The sequence below is a fragment of the Triturus cristatus genome, chromosome 2_2, assembly GCF_964204655.1.
Source record: "Triturus cristatus chromosome 2_2, aTriCri1.1, whole genome shotgun sequence".
Classification (NCBI taxonomy): Eukaryota; Metazoa; Chordata; class Amphibia; order Caudata; family Salamandridae; genus Triturus; species Triturus cristatus.
In genome coordinates, this window is record NC_140582.1 from 1,159,431,635 (window position 1) to 1,159,443,478 (window position 11,844).

Below are 11,844 nucleotides of genomic sequence, written 5' to 3' on the forward strand. Positions count from 1 at the left end.
TTACTTACATGGCGATCGGCAGGCAGGTGTGGAGCGTCTAATGTTTTTGATCCTTTTTGTCCGCCGTAGTCACATGATTTATCGGCTTCGGCCATTTTGAATTGGGATTAAATTGTGAGAAGGGAAAGTATCTCTGGCAGCCATCTTTTGAACAAGCAAAAGAACCAGTATTCGGTTGGTTTCAGTCAGTCAGAGTTGTGAGAGCAGTGAATTGTATTTTAAAGGTGATTTATTAATTTTGAAAAAATTTTGAAATTTTGTAGAGTGTATTTAGAAAGAGGAATAGAGTAGAACTGTTTTAAATTTGAGATTTGGGTTTAGATTGGTTTGTTGAAAGAGGAGAAATTAAAATGGATAATATTAATGAGAGTGGTGATGTTTTGGATGGAAAGGTTAAGGAGTGTGTAGATAAGGCAGTATCTGTATTGGCTACACAATTTGGGAAAAAGTTAGAAGATTGTATGAGTAAGATGGAGAAGAAATTCACGAAGGTAATGGCATCAGATGAACAGTATTGGTCTGTTGAGGAAGGTCCAATTCCAAGTGGAAGTAAAGTTTCAAGGAAAAGAAAACACTTGAATACTGATGTGGAAAGAAAAAGGAAAGAGATCCTTATAAAGAAAGGCAATAAGGGAAAGACTCTTTTGGAGTCAGATAAAGAGGCTATAAAGGCCAAAGAGGGGTGTCGTAGGGCGATTGTCTGCGATGAATCCTCAAGCAGTGGGGATGTAGTTATTTCATGCTCTTCTGAGTTTGGTTCTTCAGATGAAGAGGAAGTTCCAATTAAAAAGAGTAAAAGAGAAACGGAAGGTGATGGTATGGATCAGTTGAAAGACCCCTTCGGGGAGGAGATGTTTGATCCAAATACTATTCAACATCCACTTTCTCCTCAATGGGTGCCAGTTAAACACGTGGCACAATACGTTGAATTTTGGATAAGAAGAGAAATGCCTAAGGAAGTGAGGACACGTCTGAGATCTGAGTGTCCAAGGCCCTCTCTTGCGAATAAGGTGGCGTATACGCCCGAATTGGATGCAAAGATGATTACCTTCCTAAATAAAATGGGCAGAGACCCTAGGAAAGGGCTTGAGAAGGGTCTCAAGGGGTGTCAGGACCGTCTATTGGATGTTTTTGGTCCTTTGACAAAGATTTTTGATATTTGTGAAGAGGCATATGCAAAGGAAGGTGTTGTTGATACAATTGAGTTGCGCCAATGGGTGCAAAGGGCGGTATGTTTATTGGGGAATGCCAACGCTTCCCTCTGTGTTGAGAGGAGAAAGAGCCTGTTGTTTAAAATAGATCCTAAATTGGCGGATCTGGCAGGAAGAGAATCAGGGCATTCGGCAAATGGTTTGCTTTTTGGTGAGGAGTTTGTTAAGGAAATGGCAAGGTACGCAGGGACCTTTAATTCCATTCAGAAGGCGCAGAAAGATATTAGGAGAGTTTTTGGCACGGCCGGGAGATTACGAGGCCGTTTTCCCGGCCGAGGATTTGGAACCAATAGAGGCTTCTTTAATAGAGGAGGTTTCCGGACAGGAAATTATCAAGCAGGGACCTATTCTCCTGGATTCTATCCACAGAGACAAAGAGGAGGAAGAGGCCGTTTTAGAGGGGAAAGGAGAACAAGATTTCAAGGTATGTTTGCAAAGAGACCTTTTTTCTACTCAAACAAAGGTGGGTGGAAGACTGGCACTATTCATAGACAGATGGAAGGACATCACATCAGACCCTTGGGTGCTTCAGACAGTGGTAGGTTATCGGATAGATTTGGTAGGAAATCCAGTTCAAAGAAAGAGACCAACGCAATTAAGGTTTGCAAGGGATCAGGAGAGCTTAGTAAGTCAGGAGGTTTGGGAACTGGAAAACAAGGGTGCAATAGAATTGGCGGATTGGTCAGGAGGGTTTATAAGCAATCTTTTCTTGGTGGAGAAAAAAGACAAATCAATGAGACCTGTTATAAATCTAAGAGACTTGAACGAGTGGGTGGAGTACAACCATTTCAAAATGGAGGGTATTCATATGTTGAGAGATGTTTTGAGGAAAGGAGATTGGTTGACTCGCCTAGACCTAAAGGACGCCTATTTAACGGTTCCAGTCTGTGTAGATCAGAGAGATCTGTTGAAATTCGAATGGAAAGGAAGGATGTGGAGGTTCAAAAGCCTCCCCTTTGGTTTGACGTCGGCCCCTTGGTGCTTCACGAAAGTGATGCGTCCGATAGCAGCATGGCTTCGTTCAAGGGGAATAAGGTTAATCATTTATTTGGACGACATTCTAATCATGTCAGAGAGCAAGACACAGGCTCAGGAGAACACTTCACTGGCGGTAAAGGTTATAGAGGATTTAGGATTTGTAGTAAACAGGAAGAAGTCTTGTCTGATTCCAAATCAAGAAAGTGTATTTCTTGGTTTTCAGATCTCGACCTTGGATTGTGTGTTGAGTTTGCCGATGGACAAAGTCAGGAAAATCCGAAGGGAAGTGAGGAAGATTTTAGCGAAGGTGTGGGTTCCTTTGCGACAGGTTGCGAGAGTAATTGGGCTTCTATCAGCCTCAATTCAGGCAGTCTTCCCAGCCCCCCTTCACTATCGTGCTTTGCAGAGGATGAGAACTTTGTATTTAAGGAAAGGGGTGAGTTATTCACAGACAATTTGTGTAGAAAGGGAGGCGAAAGAGGAACTATTATGGTGGTTGGAGAATCTTGCAGCTTGGAACGGGAAAGCAATCTTCGGACCTTCCCCAGATATGGTTATAGAGTCAGATGCAAGCCTTCAGGGCTGGGGTGCAAGATGTGGTGCAATGACTACAGGGGGAAAATGGTCAGGAGAGGAGAGGAATATGCATATCAACTATTTGGAGTTGTTGGCAGGGTCTTTTGCTGTGAGAAGTTTCACGAAGGATCAGGTGAAATGTTGTGTCCTTCTAAAGATGGACAACATTTCTGCAGTAAGGTATGTCAACAAGCTGGGGGGTCCTCGCTCGAGGGTGTTGGCAGATTTGGCAAAAGAGTTTTGGCATTTTTGTCTGAGCAGGAACATTATGATTGTTGCTCAGTACTTGCCAGGGAAGAGCAATTCGGTTGCGGATTGGAACTCCAGGCAACTGAAGGATTTCAGCGATTGGATGTTGAAGAGGTCTGTGTTTTTGGCTCTGGACAGGTTATGGGGACCTCTTCCAATAGATCTCTTTGCAAATCGCTTGAATGCACAAGTTCACAGGTTTTACAGTTGGAGGCCGGATCCGAGTGCAGAGGCTGTAGATGCGTTAATGCAAATTTGGAAAGAACCTCGGAGCTATGCTTTTCCTCCTTTTGCCCTCATCCAAAGGGTCCTGTTGAAGGTGAGGGAAGACAGGGCAGAGTTAGTTCTCATAACACCTTTTTGGATGACACAGGTATGGTATCCAGATGTATTGGGGATGTTAATAGCAGACCCGGTACTTCTTCCAGTTGTACCGGATCTGCTATCCAACGTTTCGGGAGATTATCACGAGTTGGTAATTCTCGGTCAGTTAAAGCTCATAGCTTGGTTGATTTCGGGAGAGCCTGGCAAATGCAGGGCTTATCTTCAGAAGCTTCAAAGCTCATTAAGGAGTCATGGGCACCAGGGACAGCAAAGGCTTACAGACTGGCATGGGGGAGATGGGTTCGTTGGAGTACTGAAAGGAGTCTGGATCCAGTATCAGCTCCTTTAGTTGAGATTGTCAATTATTTGTCAGAGGTTTTCCATAATGGGAAGTCTTATAGTACAGTTAATATAGCAAGGTCAGCTATCTCTTCTGGACATGATTTGGTGGATAGCATCACGGTTGGTCAACATGATGTAGTCAGGAGACTTTTGAGAAGTGTAAGGATTAAGGCTCCTCCTGGGCCTAAGTATTCTTCACTGTGGGATGTGGACGTTGTCTTGAAGGTTTTGATGAGTTGGAATGAAAATGAGTTTCTAAGTCTTAAAGATCTTTCACTCAAATTGGTTATGCTGCTGTGTCTAATTTCATTCAGAAGGGTTTCAGACGTCAGAGCATTGGAGGTTACAAGGCGACGTTTTGTTCCAGAGGGTGTTTGTTTTTCTATTTCAAGGAGAACAAAAACCTTATCAAGTACGATTTTTTACCCATGTTTGGATGTTTGTAGGAAACGTTGTGTAGTAAGATGTATACGTGAGTATGAAAGGAGGACTGAGTTAGTAAGGGAGAGTCAAACCCAAATGATTATTTCTTTCAGGCCTCCGCATAAGGCTGTTTCTACACCTACCTTAGCTCGGTGGGTTAGGGAGGTGATGTTTAGAGCAGGTATTGACTTAAAGAAATTTGGGGCACATTCTGCAAGAGGAGCTATGGCTACTAAGGCATTTATTTTGGGAGGAGGTTTAACAGCTATTTTAAATGCGGCAGATTGGTCTTCGGACTCTGTTTTTAAAAAGTTTTATTTCAAACCTGTGGATTGTGCGGTAGAGAATATTATGGCAAGGCTTTGAACATGCATAATATTGGCCTCCGTGCCTTGCCATAAAATTCAGATTTTCCACAGCTAGGGTGGGTAGAAAATCATGATTTTATTAAAGACACGGAGGCAGATATTATCCCTCCCTGTGTTTTTTTCCCACCCTCTTTAATGTGTTTGGTTTGGTTTCTTTTAGGAGACGTTAGGAAATGAGCCACCATGGAGAAGCGTTGGAGTGTTTTGGAGTCTTTCCTTCGCAGTAAAGTTGCATATTTTGGATCGTTTTATGGACTTGTTCGCAGCGTAAAAGAAGGAAGATGGCTGCCTTTCACTGGATTTTATGAACTTTTGGAATGTTAAACGAATGTTCTTAATTCTTTACATTGTTTTTGTGTTGCTGCTGTGGGTTGCAATTAAAAGAGTTATGCATAATATCTGCCTCCGTGTCTTTAATAAAATCATGATTTTCTACCCACCCTAGCTGTGGAAAATCTGAATTTTTCCTTGATGTAAGATGACCAATAACTTGACGATCGTCAGCAAGATTAGGTACTCCAGACTCCTTTAAACCAGAGATAATTAACTGATCTTGGGGTGATTTAGGAGCATTATTTTTCTGTAGACCGGAAGAGCAAGTTGGAATATTAGCAGCAATAGCCGGTCGATCTCTTAGGGACGTTGCCAAGGGAGGAGTTACTGTGGGTGGTAGCTCAGAATTGGAAGTAGGTACAATAGGAACAGTATTTGACCTGGCAGAGGAGCTAGATAAACTTGAGCCAATCAAATTTTTTGTGACACATCAATGCTATTCAGGATACCTAGAAAACGTTCAAGGAGTGACTTCATTACTACTTCCAGATAGCTAATGAGTTGAATATGCAACAATGGGTCCCCTTTGTCTAAGTTTACTTTTGATCCAACATCTATTTCCGATTCCAGGGCCCTTGCGCTCTTCCTTATGGTGCCGGGGTTTTCTTGCAAGTTACTGGTGGCAGTCCATCTTTCTTAAGTTTACCACAAGCCTTTGACTGTTTAAGTGGGGGTGGGGAGAGGTTTTTAGAGAACCGCCTTGCTGGTTAATGCTGGTGTTAGTTGAGTTTAAACTGACTTCCAAACCATTCAAGTCCATATCTGGGACAGATGGCCTCAAATGATCACTGTCTGTAAGGCATACAAATTCCGGAAATGTACTATTATCTAAAGCCTGTTTTGTGGCCCCCAATCTCTCCTCCACAGACTCGATCTCCCTAGTAATCGCCCCCATAGCGGTGGTCAGGAAACTGGCGATGGTTGTAGTTAGTGGGTGGTCCTTATTTGTAGGCATAGGTGTCTTACGTTTCCCCATCCTCTTACCTTGCTTGAGAATAGTTGACCACCTGAACGGCATGGCAAACTTTAGTAGCCAGCCAAGGGACCTGGCCCAGCCCAGCCTCGTCCTGCCGCGGATGGGCACAGATGCCCAGCCACGCCCACGTCCCGCACTGTGGGAGTGCCGGTGGGCTTAAATGCGCCTCCTGACACGATGATGTTGCGTTGGCTCACGGGATATTCAGTCCCCCAGGCTCTCCTTACTCCGTGAAAGCACAATGTGCTGTACAGAGTTTTACTGCGTCCCGCGCTGCGGGAGTGCCGGTGGGCTTAAATGCACCTCCTGGTGCGATTATGTCGCGTTGGCTCACGGGATATGCAGTCCGCCGGGCTCTCCTTCCTCCGTGAAAGTGCAAAGTGCTGTGCAGAGTTTTACCCCGTCTTATGATTTCTAATTGTGTATCTTTGTCCCAGTGGCGTAGCTAGGCCTGCCGCCCGCGGCGTCGGAATCTAAGAGCGGGGGGAAGGGTGCTGCTGATTCCAGTGGCCTCCGCCCGAGACGGCCACTGGTTAGAACGGGAAGGGGGGTGCCAACCGCCACCCACAAAATTCTTCACACATGTAATTCTAGGTCTACCTTTTAGTAATAAATGTGAGAGGAACAAGATGAGTGGTTGGAAAATGGAGAATAGCTACAACTAAACAGGAGGGGTTAAGGGGATTATGCGGGGCTTTAGGGCGGTATATGCAAACTTTTAGTAATTCCCCTATATTACACTTTTAAACATTTGTTAATCAAAATAATGTATTTTATACATTAATTTCAATCAACTTTAGTACATAATAAATAAAAATAAAAAGTGACTGAATGTGGGATTTTTTATATTATTTTTTAATACATATTATTTAACATTAAATAAATATATTTTAATTAATGATTTAATAAACATTTTAATGTGTTGCAGCATTTTATTTTAATGATTTTTAAAATTTTAAAATGAATATGTAAAATTATGTTATAATAATCTTTGTATAAAAATATAAATATATTTTTAAGATGAATAAACTTTAATAACTTCCCCTATACTTTCCCATAGGGAGAATTCCATCAAGGTGGTGGAGGTGTCAACTTATGTGTGAAAAGTTAAGAATAAGAACTCAACACTTAAATCTTGTGTAAGAGGTCAGAGGCTCCTTCAGGGGTGGTGACATGTAAGTCTACACCTAAGAGTAGCTTTACACTTGAAAATGGTGGATAGCAAAAAAGTGCAAAGTTGCTATTAGGAGCAGTAATAGATTTACACATGTAAATTTATCTTTGTGAATATCGTTTGTGGGTTGCCACTGGGTCTATTTTACAAATGATGGAGTTTATTTATTAACATGCAGTGTCAGCATTTGCAGAGCAGCACAAAGTGACACAAAGCATTGCCTCAGTATACTTGTCATCAAAGATGACTACATGTGCAGTGCAAAACTATGCAGTGCCACTTGTGTGCCAGGCAACTCATAGTAAATCTAGGCTGAAGTGTAAAAAATGATTAGCCGCAGTGTTAGAAATTGGGTTGTTGGTTGACTGAGGTGTGAGTTCAAGCAGCAGCTACAATCCTTATAAGGGTAAGACACAAGCAAACCCCAAATTCATCTGTGCTCACCCTTTGATAGCTGCATACAAAGCCATCAGGCTTAACTTGAAGGCAATGTGTAATGCATGCGTACAACACTTCAAACAGTAAAGCAGGGAAAACATCAAGCAAAAAGTTCCCACACCAGGTTTAGAAAAATAGTACGTATTATAATAAATAAAACAAGACCAAATCTACAGAAATCTAATGAGTGGAACTTGAGATATTGAATCTCAAAGTTTTTAGGTGAAGAAGCAAAAAGCGCTATTTGGGATATCTGGTTGCGCCGGACTGGGACAAAGTCAAAAGTTCAGGCAGACCAAAATAGAGCATGGGTTGCCTACAGCGACCCAGTTAGGTTAGCTGAAACCTTTTGAGTACCTTAAATCCTGGTTGAGGAGCATTGCGTGGATCAGAGACAAGAAGTGTTGTGCAGTCGAATTGATATATTGGCTCCAAGATGTGGCGAGGTTGCGGTGCAAGGCCCTGTGCATCATTGTTGAGGATACCGTTGACGGGGCTTGAGATGCGAAGTCCGGACAACGAAGATGCAGCACGCAGCTGAGGCAACACATAGGTTCTGAGGAGCTGCTATCAACAAGGGATACGAGAACCTGATTCGGAGATGCGCCACACTGGCGGCAATACTCCAGTTCTGAAGATGCAAGGGTGATGCAGACCTAGTGTGCCGGGCCCTATCCAAGGAACACCAGCGATGCTTTGGTTCTGCTCAAGGATCTGCCACTCAGCAGAGGAAATGCATTGGTTCAGCTGGAGGATGCGCTGCTCAGCAGAAAAAATGCGTCGGTTCTGCCGGGAAGCACCTTAGACCGACTTCCAAGGGCCCAGGACTGAGGTGGCACCACTTGGCAGAGTAGGCTCACTGGTGGCAGAGTGCAGGTGCAGAAGCTTGTAATGTCCCTGAGGCTTCAGATCAGGAGACCAGACAACTGGATCTTGCAGTCACTCTGAGTTCTGGGTTCAAGAGATGCAGGTCCAGTACTTATCACCCAGGTGAGGGGGCAGTGGGTCAGCAGAGCGAAGCAGGAGTCCAGCAGAGTAGCAGTCCAGAAGAGTGGTAGTCCTTTCATCAACACAAAAATCCTTCTGCCTTGCAGAGTACCCACAGGTCCAGAAGTGAACTGAAGTGGTGGTGTCTGAGGTCCAGTACTTATACACAGGAGTGCCTTTGAAGTGGGAGGGACTTCAAAGACAAGCCTTTGAAGTTCACAGATGCCCTGACCAGCCAGTCCTGGCTCCATACTATCTACATGAGGTATGCCTCCCTTTGTGTGGGGACAGGACACAGCCTATTCAAGTGTAAGTGAGGCTGGGTCCAGCTCCTCCCTCCCATTGTGGCCGATCAAGTCACACCTAAGCTCCCATTGTATGTGACTGTCTAGGTGGAATGCACAAAGCTCAACTGCTAACTTCACCCAGTCATGTGATCAGAGGCAGGCTGCAGGCACCAATTGTCTAAGACAAGAAAATGACAACTTTTCAGAACCGCAATTTAAAATCCAACTTCGCCTTAAATTAGAATTTTAAAGTAGGATTCCAAAGACTCCAAACATGAACCAGTCATATCTTCCCATTTGGAAATTATGCTTATAAAATGAAATAAGATAATCCCAATGTTATCCTATGATAGACATAGGCCTTGCAGTAGTGAAAAACAGATTAAAGAGTTTTTCGCTAAACAGGACATGTACAACTTAAAAGTGCATTTCCTGCTTTTTAAATGCATTGGAACCTGCCCTCTGGGCTTTCCGGGGCCTTATATGTATGAAAAAGGAATGTTTGAGTCTGGCAAAAGGTTTATTTTGCCAGGTCGACATCGCAGTTTAAAACTGCACACACAGGCTCTGCAATGACAGGCCTCAGCATGTTTAACGGGCTACTTAAGTGGATGGTACAATCAGTGCTGCAGGCCCACTAGTAGCGTTTAATTAACAGGCCCTGGGCACATGTAGTGACACTTTACTAGGGACTTATAAGTGATCTGAATATGCCAGTTGGGTATTCTACCATGTTTTGACGAGAGAGCACAATGACTTTAGCACTGGTTTAGCAGTACCACGGTGCCCAGAGTTCTAAAGCCAACAAAAACATATTCAGCATCAAGGGGAGGAGGGAGGCAAAACGTTTGGGGTGACCCTGCAGAAAGGGCCATTTCAAACATACGGTTGAAGCAATCTTGTTATTACTGAAAGGGTGTTCAAGGCAGCCATATTGCTTGGGTTTACAGGCTAGCCTGCTGCTTGCTACTCATAGTAGGTTTCATTTGCAATTTGTCCTTTCTATATTGCACAATAATATATCACCTACTATTGTGCATTTGAAAATGATTTTTCAAAAGATACTTGCTGGGTGAGATCTTTGTTACTTCTACAAAAGCGTAAGGAATTCAGGTGATAATCATGTGCACTCCAATGCGTGGCTACTGATGCTCCGTTCACCGCGGCTGTGCAGTCAAACAGTTATGACTCAGGCAGTTTAAATGGACGCTTCAGAGGTACATCACCCGATTCCATCGGGATCTACCCAGACTACCCCTTTCTCTCTCAGCACCTGATCACAGGCGTGACGAACCTTGAGGGGGCCTCCCTGCAAGGCACCTGGGGGGGTCTCCTCCGGGCTCAATCAGGAGCCCTGCAGCCAGAGTGCTGTGCTGAGGGGGCCCACTGGAGCTTGGGGCCCCCCGCACTGCGGGGGCTGCGGGGGCCTGCGTTACACCCCTGCACCTAATGCACCTGATGCTCCAGTCAAAGCTTTCTTAAAGCTCTCGTTACCTCAAACTTATGCTCAGGTCCATCCATCGCCAGAATGTTCCCCACTGCTGAAAAACCAGCCTCTGGGGAAACGCCCGGTGACCGCTATGGCCAGTCCGGCCCTGGCTGAGGCAAATACTACCATGCAATTCTTTAAGTAAAAGCGAAATATTATAAAATAAAACAGAACAAAACAAAAACTAAACAAAGCAAGGGTGTGCGCTGTCTTGGTATAAATACGTAAAAGTTCACGATTAAACCCAGTTCTGTGCATTAAAAAATAAGTTCAAAATGTACACTACTTAAATAGACAGATTTTATTTTAATCAATGGTCGCAATTCTGTTTTTCAAAGGGCACCACGTTAGGTTCTATCTGTCATGGATTGCACAATCACATTCATTGTTTGCATTGCACTGAAATCAATAACTCTGACTTTAAAAAGAAGAAGCTCAGGAGACCTGCGCTGTAATCCCGAGTTTCTTTGTGCAATATAGCCAATGATTCGCCGGGGTTTACATAATGGGACACATTCACATTCAAAATACCCTGCCAAAGACGGAGCATTTAAATACACAAAATCGCCATCTTTCCTGCCTCGAAATTGTTGCCTAAGCGCTTCCGTTTTACGAATGCAATTTGTTCTGCTGGCGTGGACAACAAGCAGATTATAATGCTCGTGCCGCGGCGGTAATACATTCTGAGAAAAAGTGCTCGTGCTATCATTAAGTATCGCTGTTCTTTTCTGCTGAAATCCACAATTACTTTACTGTTTGGGCAGATAAATAGACTTACTTCTCAATGCCATCGCTTACCGCCTTGGAGCCGAGGGGTGAGGAGACAGCTCTTGTCCGTAAGGCGGGGTCTTTCCAAATTCCTATTTACTGCTACCCCTGTCCCATGGTTTTGAAGATTTATGGCCAGAAAGTGATTCATTCTTCAGAATATTAGAAAGCAGCATTTATTCAAGCCACTGAAGTACCGCGACGCTTGGCTACGCTACTCTCACGCGCGCAAACTAGCGCCCCGTTCCATCCTCTAGAAAGAGGCTTCAAAGTTGCAGTGCCTGCAAAATGGCCGAACTGGCTGCCACGGAGTTCTGTGGACTTCCTGGAACTGAGCATGGAAACTCAAAGATGGCTGCCCTCAGCAAGCTCATGCTCATGGAGTAGAAAACAATAGGGGTCTCATTGAAAACTCATTAGAGCCTACCCTAGACACTGTGGAGGATATTTACAATAAAATGTCGGAGCGCAGTGTTACTCCAAAATTGACAACAGCGCTCTTCAACATTTTTAAACACAGGGATGTGCCGTATTTATAAAAATACAGTGCACCTCTGCATTTCCCCTAACTCTAAAAAAAGCTGCCTAGCGCCAGCGCAGGCACCCTTGCACCATGTTACAAGAGTGCCTGGGCTGCAGGGGTGATTGTTTATGTGCAGGAAGGAATTCTATTATTTAAAGGTGATTTGCTATTTTAACGCACCACACATAGAAAAAGCAAATTTATAATTTATCCTTGTATTGCCATCCTAAGACTAGGTTTTACCTGGCCTTAGTTTTTGGTGCTGTCCATCCTTGTAATCATGGGGCAGTGTCAAAGAGCACTGGGTGTTGTGGTAAAAGGCCCACTGCAACACCCATTGCACTCCCCTTTCACGCTAAGTGAAGGGTGAAAAGGGGCCTTATTCACAAGGCGGCGTT

At 44.0% G+C, this 11,844-nt stretch overlaps 1 long non-coding RNA gene across 1 annotated transcript in view; it reads right to left on the bottom strand.

Annotated features, from left to right (window-relative positions):
* LOC146863278 (uncharacterized) overlaps positions 1 to 11,037 on the bottom strand; it is a 46,640-nt gene extending 35,603 nt beyond the window's left edge. Inside the window, exon 1 of the long non-coding RNA XR_014978586.1 lies at positions 10,934 to 11,037. This is a non-coding gene — a long non-coding RNA (uncharacterized LOC146863278). The remainder of the gene's footprint in view (positions 1 to 10,933) is intronic.
* Between the last annotated feature and the right edge of the window lie 807 nt (positions 11,038 to 11,844).